General features: G+C 41.9%; 1 pseudogene; it reads left to right on the top strand.

The window, feature by feature from the left end:
* The first annotated feature begins 21915 nt into the window (after nt 1-21915).
* LOC110315063 lies at nt 21916-23252 on the top strand (annotated as a pseudogene).

Here is a 23252-nt window from a genome sequence, read left to right as displayed (position 1 = left end):
GGAAGTGAAAGATCTATATGATAAGAATTTCATGTCTCTGAAGAAAGAAATTGAGGATCACAGAAGATGAAAATATCTCCCATGCTCATAGATTGGCAGGATTAATATGGTAAAAATGATAACCTGTCAAAAGCAGTGTACAGATTCAATGCAATACCCAAAATTCAAAATTCAAAATTCCAACTCAGTTCTTCACAGAGTTATAAAGGGCAATTTGCAAATTCATCTGGAAAACCAAAAAACCTAGGATAGCAAAAACTGTTCTCAACAATGAAAGAACTTCTGGTGGAATCACCATGCCTGACCTCAAGCTCTACTACAGAGCAATTGTGATAAAAAATTGCATGGTATTGGTACAGCAACAGATAGGTAAATAAATGCAATAGAACTGAAAACCCAGATATGAACCCACACACCTATGGTCACTTGATATTTGGCAAAGGATCTAAAACCATCCAGTGGAAAAAAGACAGCATTTTCAACAAATGGTGCTGGCACAACTGGCCATTATCATGTAGAAGAATGCTAATTGATAAATTCTTATCTCCTTTTACTAAGCTCAAGTCTAAGTGGATCAAGGAACTCCACATAAAACCAGAGACACTAAAACTTATAGAGTAGAAAGTGGGGGAAAGCCTCTAAGATATGGACACAGGAGAAAAATTCCTGAACAGAACACCAATGGCTTGTGCTATTGAAAGACCCACAATGTGAGTTTTCCTCCACATCTTACTCAGAAGGGGCCACACCCCAAATCACTCATGAGAAATGGTCTTGATGCAAACTACAAGGTGGTTTATTCGGGAAAGACCAGTGCACTGTGTATGACACTTATCCCAAGCAGGGGTAGCCGAATCGACAAAGAGCTCAAGGGGTAAGGGATTTATAAAGACACAAAACCTTCGAACACCTGGCATTGAGCTTTTAGAAAGGCAAAAACCGAAAATACCTGGCATCCTGGAACAATAGGGCTATTTTGGACACAGGTCTAGGGGCTTAAGTAATTTTTTTTTACTCTCTCAGGATCTTTTATTCCCCATTTCTTCTACTTACTAGTTCTAATCTTCGAACTACACTTCAATCTCTTCTTCAAGATTCTGCAGAGACTGGTACTGTTGTCTCAGCACCAACAGCTGGAATGCACTAATCTTTTCTCTTACAAAGATCACTAACCTATTAAGAATCAGCGGGCCAAATGTTAGCGGCAAATAGGTCCCATCAAAGTGGAAATGAGGGTGGTTATTAAAGAGGCCTTCGGCCACCACTCCCCCGGAGGTTCCATTTTGGGGGCTGATGCGGGTTGTCACTCTTTTTCTGAATTGCACCGGTGGAGTAGGTGCAGCTCAACTGGATCAGCAGTCTTTTCCAATGTCCAATCACCCAGCACTCGGGAGGCAGAGGCAGGCACATTTCTGAGTTCGAGGCCAGCCTGGTCTACAAAGTGAGTTCCAGGACAGCCAGGGCTATACAGAGAAATCCTGTCTCAAAAAAACAAACAAACAAAAAAAGTCCAATGTCCAATCATCTTGGGGTTGCTCAGGAGATCGCTTCATGTGGGAGGTATGGATCTAAGTGGAGATGTCTTCTACTTTTACAGCAGTGGGGGGGGGGGTCAGCAGCACAATGTAGGGGCCCTTCCAATGAGGCTCTAGATTTCCAGCTCAATGTCATCGGATGAGAACTGCATCTCCCACCTGGAAGTGGTGTGGGACCTTCAAATCTCCTGGTTCATAAGCCTCTTTGAGCTGCTTCCAGGTCGTATGTCTAACCAGTTCTAGGGCTTTCATACGTGCAAACAATGAAGGACTAGGGTTAAATTCTAACACTCCCTCCGCCTCGGTGAGTGGGGGAACCCTCCTGTAAAGGATTTCATAGGGAGCGAGCTTAAGCTTTTCAGGAGTGTTCCTGACAAGGAACAAGGTGAAGGGAAGGAGAGCTACCCAGTCATTCCCGCCGGTCTCTATGGTCAATTTGGTTAAGGTCTCTTTTAAGGTTCTATTCATCCTCTCTACCTGTCCTGAACTCTGGGGTCTATAAGCACAATGTAATTTTCAATTAATCCCCAGTTGGGTGGCCAGTCCCTGACTTACTTGGGCAACAAAGGCGGGTCTGTTGTCGGGTCCTATTACCTTGGGAATCCTGAATCGTGGAAAAATTTCCTCCAGGATCTTCTTGACCACGACATTGGCAGTTTCTTTTTCAGTTGGGTAGGCTTCCACCCATCCTGAAAAGGTATCTATAAAAACTAAAAGATACTTGTTACCATATTTAGCTGGTTTTACTTCAGTAAAATCTATTTCCCAATAAGCTCCAGGATGGTCTCCTCATAGTCGACTTCCTGGAGGGCATCTTGAATGTCCTGAATTAGTCATGGCACATGGTACACAGTTTCTGACTATGGCCTCTGCTACATCAGAGAGTAGCAAAACATAATAGTTGGAAGACTTAACCAATGTCTGAAGATGCTTGGCCCCTAGATGGGTTAATTGATGTAAATTAGTAACATATCTCTTTCCTTCCTTTTGGGGCAAAATCACTTTTCCATCTTTAGCTTCACCCAGGCCACAGGCATTTTCAAATTCGAAGCCCAATTTATTCATTTGTGGATAGTCTTCTCAGGTGCAATTGAAGCTAACTTCTAAAGAACGATAGGGGATTTCAAAATGATTATGCTAGGTTTTCACATGAGGATCATAGGTCCTTGTGCCTCTTTTTTTGGCTTCTTGGTCAGTCATCTGATTACCTCTAGCCACAGGGTCTCAGCCTCTTTGATGTCCTGGACAGTGTATGATGGCCATTTTGGCATGTGAATAGCCTCAGGGAGACTCAGAATCTACTCTTTACTTTTAATATCTTTACCTGTCGACGTCAACAATCCCCTCTGCCTGTAGATGGCTCTGTGGAAGTGGGCTGTAGCAAAAACATACCTGTTATTGGTGTAGATGTTAATAGGCCATCCCTCAGCCATCCTAAGGGCCTGGGTCAGGGCAATTAGCTTAGCTTTCTGGGCTGACATACCCTCTGGCAGGCTGCTGACCCACACCACATATTTACCATCTACCACTGCCGCCCCTGCCATCCTTCTACCCTCTACCAAAAAGGTGCTTCCATCTGTATACCAGTTTGGAATGCCTGGCCATGGCTAATCAAGCAGATCACTCTGGACCCCTGTTTCTTCCGCAAGGATGTGAGCACAGCAGTGGATGGGCAAGGAGTCTTCTGTCTCAGGTAGGAGGGTAGCAGGGTTGAGGATAGCAGAAGGAGCAAATGTTACCTGCTCAGTCAGCAATAGACTCTGATAGTGAGTCATTCGGGCATTGGTCATCCATCGGTCTGGGGACTGGCGGATAATGCTTTCAAGAGAGTGGGGGGCAACCACAGCTATTTGTTGTTCCAAAGGTAACAAGCAAGGCTACCGCTGCAATGACCTTCAGACATGTGGGCCATCTGCTGGCCCCTGGGTCCAGCTTTTTAGACAGATAGGCCATAGGCCTCTTCCATGACCCTAGAGTCTTATTTAGAACCCCTCTGGCTACTCCTGCACTTTCATCAATGTAAAGGGTGAAGGGCTTGGTTAAATCAGGCAGTGCCAAGGCCAGCACAGTCAACAGAGCCTCTTTAATATTCTCAAATGCTTTCTGATGTTCTGATGTCCATTTAAATTCCCCACTTTCTTTAGTTAGGGGATACAGGCGGGCAGCCAGTGTTGCAAACCAGGGTCAGAGGCTCAGTACCCCAAATCACCCAGTTCAGCTAACAGTTTCTTAGTCCCTTGCCTGCATTTCTACTCTGAGGTCACAGCAAGCAGTAGATCATCAACGTATCCTAATTCTATCCCTAGCCTCGCAGCTCATTGGATATTGCCACACCCCTATAGGGATAGCATCCGTCTTCAGTCCCACAACCACAGGGGGTACTCTGATAGCCATCCCCATGCCCCCAGTCTCTGCCTATTCCCTAGGGAAGGCATTCAGCCAGTCTCTTAGGTCTGGCCCCTCTACTTGCTTCTTACATTCATTCAGGCGATACGCTTCCTTAAGTTGTAGGGCCAGAATCATCGAGGCAGGAGATTCCCAACTTACTCTCAGCTCTTTTTGAGTGAATCTGATCTGGGCCTTCAGTTTAGTCAAAACGTCTCTCCCTATAAGCGGTATGGGACACTCAGGAATGACCAAGAAAGAGTGACTCACTTGTCCTTCGCCTAAGTCTACAGTACGTGCAGTGGTCCAAGGGCATTGTTTCTGGCCTGTGGCTCCAATTACTATGGTTTTTTTTTATTTTAGTTTTCCCAATGGTTGTTTCAACACAGAGTGTTCTGCCCCGGTGTCTACTAGAAAGTACACAGGGGTCCCCTCCACAGTCAGGGTGGAGAAAGAGGAACGCTCCTCCATTGCTGGTGGGATTGCAAGCTTGTGCAACCACTCTGGAAATCAGTCTGGCGGCTCCTCAGAAAATTGGACATGGTACTACTGGAGGATCCAGCAATACATATCCTGGGCATATATCCAGAAGATGTTCCAACTGGTAATAAGGACACGTGCTCCACTATGTTCATAGCAGCCTTATTTATAATAGCCAGAAGCTGGAAAGAACCCAGATGTCCCTAATCAGAGGAATGGATACAGAAAATGTGGTACATTTACACAATGGAGTAATACTCAGCTAATAAAAAAATGAATTTATGAAATTCTTAGGCAAATGGATGGATCTGGAGGGTATTATCCTGAGTGAGGTAACCCAATCACAAAGGAACTCACATAATATGCACTCACTGATAAATGGCTATTAGCTCACAAACTTAGAATACCCAAGATACAATTTGCAAAGCACATGAAACTCAAGAAGAAGGAAGACCAAAGTGTGGATACTTTGTCCCCCCTTAGAGTGCTGAACAAAATACCCTTACAGAGACAAAGTTTCAAGATGAGATGGAAGGAAGGACCATGCAGAAACTGCCCCATCTGGGGATCCATACCATAATCAACCACCTAACGTAGACACAATTGCCTATGCCAGCAAGATTCTGCTGACAGGACCCTGATATAGTTGACTCTTGTGAGGATATGCCAGTGCCTGGGAAATACAGAAGTAGAGGCTCAGAGTCTTCTATTGGATGGAAAACATGTCCCCCAATGGAGGATCTAGAGAAAGTACCCAAGGAGCTGCAGGGGTCTGTAACCCTATAGGAGGAACAGCAATATGAGCTCAGTACCCACTGAGCTCTTGTCTCTAGCTGCATATGTAGCAGAAGATGGCATCATTGGGAGGAGAGGCCCTTGGCCTTGCAAACTTTATATGCCCCAGTACAGGGGAATGCCAAGGTCAAGAAATGGGAGTGGGTGGATAGGGGAACAGGGCAGGGGGAGGGTATAGGGGACCTTTAGGATAGCATTTAAATTGTAAGCGAAGAAAATATCTAATAAAAAAATCGTTTAAATAAATAAATAAGTAAATAAATAACAAAAAATTTCAATGTATGAAGTTCCAAAAAAGAGAATTGTTAAGGAAGAAAATATCTAATAATAATTGTTAAAAAAGAGAGAAAGAAAGAAAGAAAGGAAGGAAGAAAGAAAAGTAACTCATCCTTGCTGAGATCATCATATCTTCATTAGAATTCATGGGCATGATGACACATGGCTGCATTCCCAACACTTAGGAGGCTGGAGCAGGAAGATCAAGTTCCAGGCTAGCCTGGGCAAAATATAGGAAAATCTTACCTCTCCAAACAAAATATAACTGATTGATGGATATATGGTTTGTAAGGTTAGGCATTCACATAGTATTGCTTATCAAACCCTTCAGTAAATTCCTCAGGGAAATGAGCTTGCATTTTTCTTTCCTCGTTCTCAATCTCTATAGGAGGGACATAAATTCCAGTTTTTATCCATTTGAAACATCATTTCAGTGTCACACATACCAAATGTTTGTCCTAGCCAACAAAATCAATGATGGGAATTTATGAATGTCATTACTGTAAAAATATTTACTTAATATTTTATTTTTTATTAATGAGTTTAGCTGGTCTTGGACATGTTGTGTGCTCTTTTTTTCTTCCAGTATTCTCAAATCTTTTTTCACCATTTTAACCTCTGAAGTCTAGATATGAGAGAAAAATGATAGAGAGGAAAGAGGACCACTTCACTGCTAGCTACTGCAAGCGGTTTTAGAGGTGTTGAGTTCCTTGGGAGCAGTTTCAGGTTATCTGATTCTTGTTGCTTCTTCTCTGTGCATGACAGTGACTGATAGCAACCAACAACCCACCCTACTTCTCAGGGCCCTACTATGTATATACCCTGTAAAAGGTGCACAGAATTCAAAACATCAAACAACTGCAGAAATTATCTGAGGCTGACAGACCATAGAACAAATTAAAATCTACTGCTGTGAACAATCTCAAACAGGCCATATCCCATATCTGCAATTAAAATGAAAAAATATTACCATACTATTTCTGAATTTTTCAAAGAAACCAATGTTCTTACTAATTATAGATGCTTTTCCTATTTGTATGTATGGATAGTGTGTAGTTATCACAGAGGCTAGAGAAGATCTCAGTTCTTTTGCAACTGGAGTTCTAAGCTGCTATGTGGTTACTGGGAATTGAACCCAAATCTTCCATTCTTTCAATCACTGAGCTGTCTATCTTGTGCTGCCAACATCAATTTCTAAAATTCTACATTGCAAGACAATATAATAGAAATATCCATTAAGTTGTTATTAAAAACTGAAGAAAACACTAAAAGACCTTGATTCTTGTAATTAAACCACTTTTTCTATAAGAACATGCATATTTTATACATAATAAAAGATCTGGAGATCATAACATACTGTGGCTGTGGAGTTTCTGAGGCAGCATTTCTTTGCATTCCTGAGGGAATAGCATTTACAATGCAAAGTGCAAGAGTTTGGTGTTCAGAACTAAGGTTCCAATGGAGTGGGAGATGCATGCACAGCTAGTTCAACTCAATTCACTTCCCCCTTGATTTTGAATTCATATTTGTTCATTGTGTGTTCAGAATTATGTTTCCACATAAGGATCAAGCCACACATTCAATTTGATAACCACACATTGGATCTCAACCCATGGTATAATAATCTGAACCTACATGATGAGGCCAACCTCCAGATTAAGAGACAATATTTGTAAAACATGTATGTGAGTACAATGTCCAGAATTCTTAGGAAGTATAATTAAGAAATTGTGTGTGTGTTGAGGGGGGAGAGTAAACACATAGTTAACTGGTGAAGTGTGTATGCTAAAGCTGGTGGTGGTGGTGCATGCTCTCAACATGTAGATCTCTGTGAGTTTGAAGCAAGCCTGGCCTTCAAATTGAGTTCCAGGAATGACAGGACTATTACATAGAGAAACCCTGTCTTGAAAAACAACAACAACAACAACAACAACAACAACAACAACAACAACAGGGAAAACAAACAAACATAGTGTGTACTCAAAACTCCTTGAAAAATCCATCTTGCAGGGTTCAATTATTTCTTCTGGCCTCTGTGGGAAACATCACACAAGTCACTCACACAAGTACATATATACAAAAATAAATTTTAAAAAAGGTTTTTAAATTTTCAATTTATGTGTGTGTTTCCTGCATACATATGTATGTACTACATATGTGCCTGTTGCTTGAAGAGACAAGGAGAGGGCAATGAATCATCTCACCCTGAAAGTACAGCAGTTGTAAGCTGACTGTGGGAGCTGAAAACCCAACCTGCATTTTCTTCAAGAACCTCCAGTGTTCATAACCACACAGCCATTTCTGCAGCCCAGTAAAAGAAATAAAATTATTCAAACTTGCCTTGTAGTAAATGCCTTTCTTTCAGAATTGAGGATGTAGAGTGAAATGTAGTTCTCTGTAAGTTCAAGGCCAGCCTTGTCTACATATTGAGTTCTGGTCCAATCAGGGTCAGATAGTGAGACCTTATCTCACAGTAAAGAAATGTTACTGGAGAAACAGCTCAGCAGTTAAAAGCAACAGAAGCTGTTCTAAGTACCCATAACTCTCTGAAACTACAGTTCTGGGGAAATCAAATAGTCTCCCTTGGGTTCTCTGGGTACTGCATGGATATGGTGCATGGACATATATGTGGTGAAACACTTATATAGAGAAAATAAGTAACACATCTAAACACCATCAAAACCGAATAAAATCATAAAAGAGGAAATGGGAAGAGATGCAAAGATATGATATGTATCCATGAAGACAGGAAAGGACCAACAGTGCCATTGTTCTTTACCTAAATACAAGTTAAAACAACAAAATTCCCAAGAAAAATGAAAATACACATCTAGATAAAACCTTACATAAACATTTAGAGTTGTATTGTTGGTAATAGCAAAAGATAAAAAACAAAAAAACACAAACCAAACCAAACAATGGCCTGCCAATTAAGGGATACCATTTACATGTTAGATACACAATAACATATCCCACAAGCAGAGAACATATGCTGGAATTTATCCAGAGTAAAAAGGGGGAAGAAAACAATGACTTAACATATTTGGAGGTTTCCTGGGTGCTGAGAAGTTCTGAAACTAGAAAGAAGTTGTAGTTACCACAGCTTGTGGAAAGAGTCAACACTATTGAATATTGAAAACTGTAAACCTGATGTAAAATGAATTTCACCTAAACAGCAACAGAGAAAAGAACACTTCTTCGCCATTTCTATCAGGTTCTAACAAGCTTCAAGGCCATGTGGGGTTGAAGAGTAACCCTTTTGTTAGAGTACTTGGGAAGTATGCCCCAGTCTCTGGGTAGGAACCCATTACTGTATAAACTAGACAAGAGGTTCACACAGAGGGTCTCAGTACTTGGAAGGCAGAGGGAGGAGGATTAGAAATTCAAAGTTATTCTATACTACATAGAAAATTTAAAACTAACAAATGAAAGCCAAATAATGGAAGCCAGGTGTGGTGACACAAATCTGTAATGTCATCACTGGGAGCTGAAGCAGGAGGATTTGTAGGACCAGGATGAGGTACATGATGTGTCTGAGGCACACATAACCAATAGTTAAAAATGAAAAACAAAATCTCCTGCTTTTCAGATTCTGACCGAGTATCCTGTGACACTTTATCAACAACTAGAGCTTAAAGAGGCTGCACCACAGTAGATGACCAGCCTCACAGAGGACAATTGCTGTTTGTATGACACTGCTTAATGAATAGTAGCTGTTCCTTTCTGTCTGCTCAAAAAGTACATAAATGTGAAAATGAATCAAGGACAGGTTGCTATCCTTTACTGTGAAACAGGAGCCCACTCCTACTGGGGCCCAATTCTCTCCCAGAAACAGCCTGCTGTGTGTTTGTCCACAATGTCTATTTTTCACTAAAAGTTTTATGTCACTTCTGGTGAATTCATTTACCCTTGCACCAGGACCCGGCCATTCCCAGCACAACACAACTTTGTGAGGGATAATCTGAGTGTTGCAGAGGGCAGCATCTATGTCAGATGACTTAAGAACTGGTAGCCATCCTAGTGACTTTTAAATGACTGCTGCATAATCAAGCTTTTTTCTTTCAAGGAGAAGTTAGATAGGGAGTCTTTGACAATGCCCATTACAGGTTGTCAGGTTGCAGACAGAAGTTTAGGGACCTTCTGCACACATCAGAGAGTGGCTCTAGACAGAAGGCATCAGATTTCCTTTCATTGTATCTGAATTCACAGAATGGAGCCAACTGAATTTGAAGTGGGAAAAGGACAGGATGCTTGTCCTCAGAGTAGCACAGGCAACTCACCCTTCCTTTCTCAAATAAGACACCTTGTTTTTCCCACATTGGACGGGTGCTGTGGTTATTGATGACATTCTTCTGCATGTGGGGTGGTGGTTTGGACAACATCGATGCAACGGCTCAGATAGGGCACAGTAAAGTCCTGAATGGGTGGAGTCAGCAGTCATCCTCTTCCCTTGGGGGCATGAGAAGTCATTGTATGCCAAACCAAGGGGAGTGAGGTGGAGTCACAAATAAATAGTGTCCACGGGATTTTTGTTCAACTGGAATGCAGGAAGTGTTACAGATCTTAGAAAAGAAATAAAGAGATTTGGGTGGCCAGTGCAGTGCAAGTGGCCAGGGTACCAGGACCTGAGGATGCTACAACTGCAGCAGCAGCAGTGGCAACAGTGTTGGGAGCCCTTGCTCTGATGTGAGCCTCTGCTAGCCTAGAAGCCTGGCCTGGCAGGAGGGTCCAAAATCCAACAATGAGTGATGTTTGTGGAGAGAGATTCTTCCCACAAGTGTTTACAGCTCAGTAAAACAGCTAGGCTCAGCTGGTCCTTGTGAAGTAACTTGCATGCTTTATTCTATGTGGACAGGGACTGTATGAACCTTGAGGATGAGATTTTGGGGTACATGTTCTACTGTATGAGGCTAAGATGCTGGTGATTTTCTTTTTGCATGGGAAAAATTCAAGGTGCTGCACTATATAACTGACTGCCTGGGATCACCTGACTGGGGGTTATTGTTACCTGACCTAAGGATGGCATGGCAAGAGGGAGGGAGTTAGTTCTATTCCTGTTTGTCTCAAATTCTGAGAATTCTGGGATTTGAGCATGCTCCACCTCACCAGTATCATAACCATTCCTCTGGTGACCTGTCCCTCATGTCCTACACTTCTCCAAATAGAAGAACTCAAATTTTGTTCCATACCTCTGTCCCACTTTAGTCAGCATAATCCATAATCCATACCATATAGGCAGTATTTGAAATATTCCTTGAAATCTTCCTGGCCCTTCACTCTAGATAATCATATGCCCCTTATTCCACTTAACATCTGCTCAACCTGGGTTTCACGTATAACAGAAACCCCTGATGACCAATAGGTGACTAAATGGTCCCCAACATAAGGTCTCAAGAAAGTGGCTATAAACAGATTAGCCTCAAAATCACAGAGGTCCACTAGTATCCTGACTGCCTAGATCACCATTACACCTGTTTTTCCATACTGAAACTTAAACACACCTCATATTTTGGCCACTTCACAAGTAAAGACTGGGCTCCTTTTCTTTAGCTTGACACTGAATCCATGTATTTATACTCTGAATAGCTAGTCACCATTTCCTTTGTGAATCTACCTCTGGCTAGCAACCCATTGCAGCACCCAACACCACTTCATAAACTCTACCAGATGGACTAAACACCACACAGACACACACTGAATATCTCTCGATGTCTGTCTAAAGCATCCTTCACAGAACTTTGACAGACAGATATTCCTCTTCAGAATTACCCCAAGATAAGTTTGTCTGTCTATCAAACTAAAACTTCATAGATTTCCCTACTGTCCTGTATGCCAGGCTACTCTCTTTAATGAGATTCCACTTAACCCACTTCTTCCCATCATATTCTCTGCTTCTGACATCCTTAACATTCATTCTTTTCACTCTCTAAAGACTCTGCAGGCTACTACTCACTTACAGGTCATTCACTCTACAGTATCATTCCCATCCCTACCTGCCTCTCAGTTGTCAAATACATGGAACCTCTCAACTGCTATGTGGAATCTGCTCAACCTCAACACTAGGATCCTCTCTGCCCAGATTGTCCTCCCCTCTGAATCCCCGATTTCTATCTCATCCTGTTGCTAAAGTCCTTTGTTTAGTGTCTTTGTGAAAAATCTTGTCTCAGTTGACTGTGGTGGGTCATGCTTTAATAGCAGCAGTATGGAGGTAGAGGAAGGTGGATCTCTGAGTTCAGAGACACCATCGTTTACATAGTGAATTCTAAAATAACCAGGGTTACACAAAGACTCTCTGTTCAGAAAAATCAATGCCATGGATACATCCTCCTTAGCAGATTCAGTTAAATATTTTTAACATATATCAGTAAATAAATACATTTTCAGGAATGTAACAGAGAAAATGGATCAAGAATGTGAGGAATAATCTGGCGTCAGAGCATACAAAATATCAAACAGGGAGTGATGAGGACTAAGAATCTCTGGTTAAAAACCAGATTGCAGCTTGCATTAGCGAAAGCCATGGTTCCATATCTTTGCTACATGCAGCACCTAACTGTCTCTGAGTGTCTGGAAGCCCTGAAAGAATCTCTCAGATGAAACGTTCCACTTCCTCTCACTAGCTAAAGCTCCCCCTTCTGTAATTTCATTATTACCCATTGGAATCCAATCTTCTCTTCAAGGTCCAGGATAAACACCAACCTGCCACAACTAGTTCTGGATTAAAAGCAAGTTTACCTCTCTCTGTCCTAACTCAAGTTTGAGTCTCATGCTCTATACACAGAGCCTTTCTTCAAAGGATAAAACGTTGCTGAAAAGCTTGTTGCTTCTCTAGACCTTACCTAATATCTCACATGACACAGACTCTGGAATAAAATATGCCTAGTCATTAAGGCAGGTGCAACCAAGCCCTGTATATGGACTTCAATCTACAAAATTGTAAAATTTGAGAAAGCCAGGAGGGGGGAGAAATTGGGTTGTTTGTTAGAGTATTGTGAGGTTCCTAACTTTTAACAGAAACTGGTGGTTCTCTCTTGGAGAGAAGGGTTGATCACAGACATATTGATGCAGTCCCCAAACAGTCTTACAGACAGAAGACACACATCACTTCACAGGTCAGAAAATTATCTCCTTTTGAATGTCTGATTTGAACCTTTGAGATGAGTCTGGCACTAGTAGGCCTAGGATCTGAAGCAGCCTCACAAGAGCTGTCCATGTTCATGGAATCTCATTCCTGTCTATGGTTTTCTTTAACCCACTCCAAAACAATCACCCTCTAACTCATTTTCGAGTTTATAAACAGTCATACACATGGCTAAGTCCAATAATCACTTTTGAATGTGCTCACAATCATCCTATCTATGTGAGGTTCCAAGACCCGCTCTCTTCCTTTCTGTTGATTGTGTTAGTGGAATATGTTGCTGTTTGTTTGTTTTTGAGCTGGGGTATCACTGAAGACTCTGCAGGAACTCACTTCACTCCCACTAGTGACTAGATTATCCATCCTCTCCACGAACTAGCAGCCTTCATTGGCCTCCCTAGCCCTGGTTATGCAGGTATGCCTATCACTGGTGACTTGTTTCCTTCTTCAGGGAACATTTGCTTCAGTGGCTTCCAGGACACTGAACTCCCCTGACCTCTTTCCTCCCTTCAGGATGTTCCCTCATTTTGTTTTTCCTGGGCTGCTGCCTGGTTGTCAATTCCACTCCAGAAGATGAGGTGTCCCAACATTGGCACATTGTCTCCTAGGGTGACCTCACCGCATGAGAGGACTCCAATTTAGCCAGTGTTCAATGACTCAGAACTAAAGTCCCAATTTGTGCAAACTCCTCTCTATCACCTCTCATTTGTGTGATTGACCAAGTCTGCTCAGTCACTCAAAAGGTTCTCCAGCATGGGAGTGACAATTAAAAAGAAAAAGGACCGTTAGACAACATTTCAGCATGACCCCAGTCAATTCTGAGACTGAAGGCAAATTTAATTTTTCCAACCCGCTTTTTATACCATTTTAATTACGTGCAAGCATTTTGCATGACCAGTACAATAAGGAACTAACAAAGCAGAAAGCAAAGTCCTGTGGTTACTCACCTGACTGTTGTTTAAAATGTCTTGTCATAATGTCCAAAATACTTGACCCACTTCCTTGTCCAAGCCCGAAATCTTGCCTGAAGTCTACTTCTTTTTTACACCTTAAGATAAAATTTCCTGCCTTACCCTACTTTCTTATTATAGCCTAAAGTTAGATTCTTGCTGAAACTTACCTCTTTTTTTCTCTTTTTCTTGGTTTTTGGTTTTTCGGTTCTTTGAGACAGGGTTTCTCTGTGTAGCCCTGGAAACTTAATTCTTTATCATGCCCTAATGTCAGATTTCTGCCTGAAGCCCATTTCCTTGTCATGGCCAATGCCAGATTCCTGTCTGAAGCTCATTTCCTTGTTCTTGCTCAATGTCAGACTCCTGCCAAGCAGCACCCCAAAAGGCTCTCCAAATATACAGAATCCAGACCTTGGTGAGCTATAATCCTAGCACTCCAGAGTAGGACATAGGGATCCTGTGTTCAAAGTCATCATGACCTGCACACTGAGACTTATACAAATTGTAACCCCACAATTTGGAAAAAATGCAGGGTCAGGGCCCTAAGCTACCTTTAGAATGCTGGATGTGTGCCTCCTGTACTCAGAAAGTAGAAGAAGAGGATCATTGGACATTTGAGGCTACCTGGACTACATAGTGAGCTCTAAACAGACTTGGCTAAACAATGAGTGAGACCGTGTTTTAAATCAATAACAATGAAAGAAAACTAAGAGAGAAAGAAAAATGAAAAAAAAAGGCAGCCTTGGCTACATATCCCATTGAAGTACAGCCTGGGCTTCATGAGATACTATTTTCAAAAATCAAATTAATCAGGCACAGTAGCACATGATTGTAATTGCAGCACTTGAGAGGTAGCAGCAAGATGATCAGGTGTTCAGTGATATGCATGGCTCTATGAACAACTCTAGGTTACCATGGGTGATATGGATTTAAAGAAGACAAAAGGCAAGGTTGGTCTGTTGCTACAGTGGGAAAAGATACCTGTTGCTAAGCATAAGGATCTGAGTTTGATCCTGGGACCCACATAGGAGAAGACATGAAATATATCCCGAAATATGTTCTCTGACCTCTACACATACACCTAGACCTAGACCTGACCTACTCACACACATCATGCACCACACACACACACACACACACACACACACACACACACACACACACAGACACCCAAAACCACACACTCACACCCATAAACACACACTATACCAAACACACACACACACACACACACACACACACACACACACTCACACCCATACACACCCACACGCCCCCGATCTTAAAAACTCAAACTAACAAAATAAATAACCAAAACCTAAAGACCCTTAAGTTAAGTAGGATCACAAGTTGAATCCAATTTTTAATTTGTTTTTGAAAGATTCTGGCTATGTCTGTCACCTTGGCCTGGCCTGGAACTCTTGATCCTCCTGCTTCTGACTCCCCAGTTCTGCTGGGATGACTGCCTTGTGACACCTTGTTTGATTTAAAAGAATAAATTCTCTCCCTCCCTCCCTAACTCCCTTCCTCCCTCTCTCTCTCTCTCTCTCTCTCTCTCTCTCTCTCTCTCTCTCTCACACACACACACACACACAAACATCGATACACACAGTCACACACACACACACACAAATTTTCATCTCAGATCTCAGATATGATCACCCTCCAAAGCACCCCATATGTAAAACAACCTCTATTCTAATTGCCCACACCAAAAGTTGTGTGGCATCATTTCTGACACTCTTCTCTCAGGCCATATTTAATTTCCTGTTGCCACTCTCAAGTATTTCACAGTTACATTTCCCCACAGGTGTTATGACACAACTGTCACTATACAGCTCTGAGCTACAGGTATTTCTGTGGTTTAAGGTCTACAGTGTCCCTTGAAGGTTATGTGACATCTATAATCTGTTTTCAACAGCAGCAACTAAAACAAAACTAAGGACACTGGTGGACAAGATTGTCATGGGTCTCTCTCCTTTCCACAGGCTGTGGAATCTGACTGGCCCTGATCTGACTAGTTATAGGATGAAACCAGGGAATTTCCAGGAGCAACTTTGAGCTGTAACTTACATGGAAAAGTTTTTGAAGAAAATTCTTCAAGAAAATCAACCTTAAACTTAATAAATCTGGGCCCATCAAGAACCTGAGAAAAATTCCTGTTCTCTTTGTTGACAAGCAGCCTGAATTCCTTGTAATCTCAATGAGTGTGCTACTCAGTCCCCTTTTACTAGTGACAATGTTCCCCCATATCTTACAGCCACAGACTTTGTTTCACTGATCATTTGAATGGCCTATATGGCCATCTAGAGTCAATCACAAATCAAATCATCTTTTCATTTCCTTTTTACTTTGAACTAAATATATATTATTTATTGTTTACCCAATTTAACTCTGGATGACATGGAACTTGCAATGTAGATCAGTCAGGTCTTAAACTTTTGCACATGCTTCAGCCTCTGTGTACTGAGTGTAGGGATTTTTTTTTTTTTTTACTAAACTAGGTTTCTACAGGCTCTCATGAACACAATGGTAATTCATCTGGAATAGCAAAATCTTAGGATAGCAAAAACTATTTTCAACATCCCAGGAATGAATGTGCCAGGAGTAGAGACACCTCAGCTTCTGGAGAAGTAATGGACAACCAAAACACAGTCCAGGACAGAGACAGTGAGGGAACTTCATGAGGTGTGGAGAGAAGTCAGGAGAGCTCATTGTACTGGAAGCCACTGAAGAAATGTTCACTGAAGAAGGAAACAAGCCAAGTCTGATGGCTCAGACCTATGGTCCCAGGAAGAGGTAGATGACTGCAAGTTCAAGGCAAGTGTGGATGATTTAGTCACTAGTGAGATTCTTGTGAGTTTCTGCAAGTATTGAATGATAACCCACATGAAAAACTAATAACAACAACAAAACAACAATACCAACAACAATTTATACTACCACCATAAAAGTAGATAGCAGTTCATCATACCACATGTACATACGTTGGTTATGAGCAACCTGGAAACTAAACTAATCATTGGAATTAGTCAAGTGAAGACTGGTGTCCATTTTAACAAAACAGTTTGAAACTGATCTTTTTAGTGGGTTAAGGAAAACCACAGAGAAGAATTATAGGCAGTGAATATAAACAGCTCTTACAAGGCTGCTTCATACCCCAAGATTACTAGAGTCAGGCTCAAAGAGGATGTCAGATGGATGCTCCTCTTTGCAGCATTCAGGCTGCCACTCACCAAATTGGGTTGTGCTGGGAATGGCCAGCTCCTGGTGAAGAAGTAAAAGAATTCACCAGACCAGACCAGAACAGACATAAAAGTTTTAATGAAGAATAGACACTATGTATGGAAACAAAGAGGCTTATTCTTTTATTATTATTATTATTATTATTATTATTATTATTATTATTATTATTATTATTATTTTCTTTATTTACATTTCAAATGCTATCCTGAAAGTTCCCTATACCCCCCTCCCGTCCCTGCTCCCCTACCCACCCACTCCCACTACTTGGCCCAGGCCTTCCCTTGTGCTGGGTCATATAAAGTTTGCAAGACCAAGGGGCCTCTCTTCCCAGTGATTGCCAATTAGGCCATCTTCCGCTACATATGCAGCTAGAGACACAAGCTCAGGGGGTACTGGTTGGTTCATATTGTTGTTCCACCTACAGGGTTGCAGCCCCCTTCAGTTTCTTGGGTACTTTCTCTAGCTCCTCCATTGGGGACCCTGTGTTCCATCCAATAGCTGGCTGTGAGCATCCACTTCTGTGTTTGCCAGGCACTGGCATAGCCTCACAAGAGTCCGCAATATCAGGGTCCCTTCAGCAGAATCTTGCTGGCATGAGCATTAGTATCTAGGTTTGGTGGCTGATGATGGGATGGATTCTCAGATGGGGTAGGCTTATTCTTAAAGACAGAGAACCACACCCCAGCAGGTTTTGGGCACTTGTAACACAGGTAAGAGAAGTTATCTGGCCTTACTTCATTTTGCATTTTGTGTACTTTTTGAGCAGACAGAGTGGGAAGCTCACTATTTGTTAAGCAGTGTCTCATGTAACAGCATTTGTGCCCCATGAGGCTGGACATTTTTGATGCAAGGTGTTTAAGGTATAATTGTTTATTGTCACAGTTCACTCTGCCGGGATCTGAAAAGCAAGGGATTTTGTTTTTCATTTTTAGCTTTTGCTTGTGTGTGCCTCAGGCACTTCATGTACCTCACCCTGGTCCTGCTAATCCTCCTGCTTCAGTTTCCAGTGATGACATTACAGATTTGTGTCACCACACCTGCCCTCTTTTTCTTGTTTTTTCAGTTTGCTAAGTAGTGGAGAGTAACCTTGAAATTCTAATTTTCCTCCTTCTGCTCTCCAAGTGCTGGGGTCATATGTGTGCACCTCTTGTGTAGGTTATATAGTCCAGAGAGCTTATCCAGGACTTGGTGCATGCTAGGCAAGTGCTCTATCAGTGGGGCTTATCTCCAGTCCCATGTGACCTTCTGAAGCTTGTTAGAACCTGATAGACAGAGGTGAACAAGAAGTCTTTTGTCTGTTACTATAGAGGTGAAATTCATGTTATATCAGGGACACTATTTTCAGTGTAAAATTTGGGGAATTGAGTCTGTTTACAAACTGAGGCATCCACAACTCCTCTCTAGTTTCAACACTTGTTAGGAAAACTGTCATATGATTTAAGTTGTTGTTTCCTCCCCATTCCTCTCTTTTCAAATAACCTCCAGGGTATTTGTTATGCTTGTGGGTTATCTTATTCTGGACACAAGAGATAACAGGGATTACATAATTTATATCTTTTCTTTTGGGTTATTTTATAGAATATGATTTGAGATTGATCCAGGTTTTAACATCCCCTTGTACTTTATTTCTATTTATTTTTGACTAGTAGTTTTCCATTGTATGACTGTACTACAGATTATTTATCCAGTAATGGATATTTGACATTTTTTACCCTTCTGCAATTACCAACAATAGAATTGTGAACATTTGTGTCATATTTTATATGGATGTATGTTTTCAGTTTTCTTGAATACAAAGTTAGTTCTGGAATTATGGAGTCATCTGATAATTTCATGGTTCATTTATTTTATGAAGTGTAACACTTTTCTACAGGGGATGCATGGTTACATGTCCATGAATAGAGCATAAGTGTTCCTATTTGTCCATGTCCTCAATGTCTGTCTAGGTTGAGTCAGACTTGTTGTTTCAACCTGCATTTAGGTAAGACCAATGACGCTGTTGGCCATTTCTGTTTACTTGTAGACAAGTCTCTTTTTTCTTCCCAATGAAAAAAATATTTTCTTTATTAATTTTGGTGTTATATTGAGATTTATGAATTTCATTGTTTTATATGTATGAGTGTTTTATCTGCATTTATGTCTGTTCACCATGTGCATGCAGTGCCAGAGGAGGGTGATAGATACCCTAGAACTGAAGTTGTAGACAACTATGAGCCACCATGTCCATGTTCGTGCTGGGAAGAACAATCTTGGTTTTTTTTAATTAAAATATAAATATTTCTTAAAATACAAATACATAGTGTGCACATATAAGTAATAATAAAACATTTACATACTTAACATTTGAAATTAAAAATTGGAGAGGTTAAATTAAATTACATCAACATGCCTTATTGCTACCACCAATGAACTCAGAGCTACAGGCACCTATGGCCATCTTGCAAACTCTTGCTTTTCTAATATATAGATGAAAGTGTATCATTTTGTGTTTTATTGGAACACTTACACTTATTATATAGTAGTCTGTTTGCTCCTCCCTCTAAGCCTTGTGTTCCGCCTCTTGCAGACAGGTTGGGAGTTTCTTCCTGGAACCCTGGATCTGGACAGCGTCCTCGGACCGACCGCCGCAGGACCGCCGGACCACCGGACCGCCCACCGTCGCCTGGACCGCCCACTGTCAACGCCCACCGTCGCCTGGACCGCCCACCGCTGCCCGGACCTGCCCTCCACTGCCAGGACTGCCCATCATCGCGAGAGCGCCGTGGCAACTTCTAAGGACTCAGGGGAATGCTGGGAACTCTTCTTTGTATTTAAGCCAGTCCTGACAATAAAGAATAGGGCTTTGTTCAGACATTTGCCAAGGCCCCATATTTCCTTTCGCAGCCCTGTTCCTTCTCAGGAGTTCCTGTCCTCCAGTTCGGATCCACAGTGGTTCTGCAGGCAGAACCACACATTTGGCGTCCAACGTGGACTGCACATTTGGCGTCCAACGTGGACGCCACAGTAGTCAATGAATTAATCTGCTATACATGTTTGGTAGTAGTAATACTCTTCATTTTATTTCTTTATACTTCTCTCCAAGCTTTCTTTAACAAACATATAGAAGATTTTTACTGATTTTGAAGTAGAAGAACAGGAAAATTTGTTTCTGTCTGGGTATAACTTAACTTTGGACTAAGAAGTCACCACAGTCTTTTGTAAGAAATCGTTACCATCATAGAAGGACAGAGAGCAAATACAACCATGTAACATGCATTTCATATTCCACTCAAAAGACATAACAGTAAAGTCAATATTTCATTTAAAAATTCTTGATCACACATTGCTTAAGCTGTAATTTAAAATTCTACTGTATTATGTATACCTCTTACTGAACTGATTTACTTAAACATTTATTTTAAATATTTTTTCACAACAGGAACTTTGACATGTAACTGAGACAGTCACTCTAGAATAAAAGACTCTTGACACAGAATACAGAATACAGAATACAGATTACAGAATATAGAATAAAAATTACAGAATACAGAATAAAGAATACAGAATACAGTATTACAGAATGGAAGAATGGTGAGTAAGGGTCTCTGGCTATAAGCCAGATTGCAGCTTGCATAGTAGGAAACAACATTTCCACATATCTCTCCTACACCCAGTACATGCCTGCCCATGAGTCTGGAAGCCCTGACTGGACCTCTCAAAGATGCCTTCCTCTTCTTGTCACTGCTTAAAGCTTCCCCCTCAGTAATTTCATCATTTGGTATAGAAATCCTAATTTTCCTTCAAGATCCATTGTAAAAGGAATAAAATTCTAGCTAGGCCATATTAAAGACACACAACGCATGTATTTTGTTTACAAACCAAAACCTATATTGAGCAAGATTGGATTTATTCTAACTTATTTCCCAGCCATAATGTCCCTTGCTACTTGCTGTTTTTCCTGGCCACTTGTTCATGGTTCATTTCCTCTCTTGGCAGCTTCCTCCTCTCTCTGTCCCCTTTTTTATTCATGGTCCTACCTGTTACCTCAAGTCTGGTAATTCAAACTCTCTCTCTCTATATTCCATCCTAGTAATTGGCTGTTGCCAGTTTTATTTAACCAACTGTTTTAAATTGGGGATGAAGGTATAGATAGCATCACTGAGTATTCTCAAGGATCTTCTTGTTGTGGGCAGATGCATCTTGGGGGCCAGTAGTTACCATCTAAATACATAACAGGACCAGACCAACCCACTACAATCCAGAACAAAAACACTTCCATGACTAACCCTGGATGAAAATCAAATCTCCCTTCCCCCACCCCAACAGAAGGTAGTGTCTTATTTCCCCTACTCAGAGACTTTTCTTCTAAGTAAAGTACAGTGTTAAAAACTAATTGTCAAGTTTTCTCTTTGGGTCTCTCTGAGACAGGTCCACACAGGATAGTGCAGGCCATAGAAGCAACAGAGCTTCTTGAACACGGGCCTTCATCCTTAGCCAGGATGTGGAGCAGATCCTCAGGCCTCTGTGCATCTTCCCTTTCAGGGAAGAGCTGGTCTCCAGGGAGTGCTCTGATCCAGAGACTCAGGTCAGATCACTATTTTCTCTCCATTGAATCTCTATAGTGGGTCCACTCAGGAGAGCACAGGCAGCAGAGCTTTTAGGACAGTGTACTACAGGCCTACATCTGTAGCCAGGAGGTGTGGCTGTTCCACAGGTCTCTGTGCACCAGTCTGATCAAGGAGCAAGCTGATCTCCTAGGACTGCTGACACAGGCTAACAGACTCACAGAAGGAAAAAGATCCCACCAGATACAGCTAGAACATCTAACACCAGAGATTACCAGATGGTGAAAGGCAAATTTAAGAACATTATCAACAGAAACCACGATTTCTTGGCATCCTCAGAACCCAATAAACCTACCACAGTGAGTCCTGGATACCCCAACACACCAGAAGCAAAACTAAGATTTAAAATCATATCTCATGATACTGGTTGAGGACATTAATAACTCCCTTAAAGAAATACAAGAGAGGGAGCCTAAAGCCACTTGGAGTCACCACGCATCAATTCTGGGATCTAGAGAATTTTACCATGTTCAGATCAGGATCATTTTTCCTGAAAACCAGTCCCAATGAGAGTTGACTCCCTACCCACACTCTTTCAATGGGCAAGAGACACTCTACTGAAGGGGAAGCTTTAGCCATTTCTGCTCTGGAGGAACTGCCCAGTCATCTACTCCCAGAGATGTTCAAGGTGGCCTTCACTGATAGGCATACAAAGGTCCTGACTGCAATGGTGTCTTCCTGGCCCTTCCTATGCCTTCCTGTAGGAACCCTAATAGAGGACCCTCTCCTGGAGACTTTGAAAGCAGTGCTTGGTGGGTTGATTGTCCCGGTAACAGGGAAGGTTCATTCCAATAGGTGCAAACTCAGAGTGCTTGATTTGAGGAGGAATGTGCACCATGACTTCTGGAGCATACAGACTGGATCCCATGTAGATAACTGCCCACCACAGATCATGGCACAGAAGCATCCAGTGGAGACCTGTTCTAAGCCTAGAAGGGAGACACATTTTATGGTGGTAACCAACTTTGAACTCATGCAGGACAGTTTCGATGAATGGACTATATACTTGATGCAGTGGGTCCAGCAGAGAAAATCTTCCATTCATCTATGCTGTAGGAAGCTGAGCAGTTGTGCCTCACCAGTCTCTAATGTCATAGAGATCTTTAAATTAGTGGATTTAAATTGCATCCTGGAGCTCCAGCTGAGTCAGTGGTGGCCTGAATTCCTGGAAGAACTTGATCCTTACCAGGAGGGAATGAATAATCTCCACACACTCATGTTTGATGGCATGAAGCCCTTCAGTTTTACTGCTTGTGAAGAAGGCCAGGAAGACAAGTGGCAAAGCACGTTGCCTTCTCTTCTCTCCAACTTTGGCTGTCTCCAGAATCTCTATTTGAATGCTATCCACCTTCTAGAAGACTCCCTTGACAAGTGACTCAACTGCCTGAAGACCCCTTTGAAGACCTTGTCAATTATGGTCTGCCCTTGGCTCTTACAGTCAGACTTCGAGTGCCTGCCCCATTGTCTGAATATTCGTAAGCTCATGCAGCTGAACCTGAATGCTCTCTATCTGATATAGGCTATGAGTATCCAGGGCTCATCCTCACAAGTACCATGCATATTCTGGAACTGGAGTGGTGGGGGACGATGGACGGACCCTGATTTCCAAGCCCTCATGCCTGCCCTGAGCAAATGCTCTTGGCTCCTCAAAGTCAGCTTCTATCATAATGATATCTCTCTGCTTGTCCTGAAGACCTTTCTTTGTCACACAGCCAAACTGAGCCAGCTGACCCAGGAACTGTACCCTGCCCCTCAGGAATGCTATGAGGATTAAAAGATACTTAAAGGCAGAATTAAGATACTTTGTCCAGAACTGCTGGACATACTCACCTATTCAATGTAG

This window comes from Mus pahari, unplaced genomic scaffold, assembly GCF_900095145.1.
Source record: "Mus pahari unplaced genomic scaffold, PAHARI_EIJ_v1.1 scaffold_10301_1, whole genome shotgun sequence".
Classification (NCBI taxonomy): Eukaryota; Metazoa; Chordata; class Mammalia; order Rodentia; family Muridae; genus Mus; species Mus pahari.
This window is presented reverse-complemented; position numbering and strand designations above follow the sequence as displayed.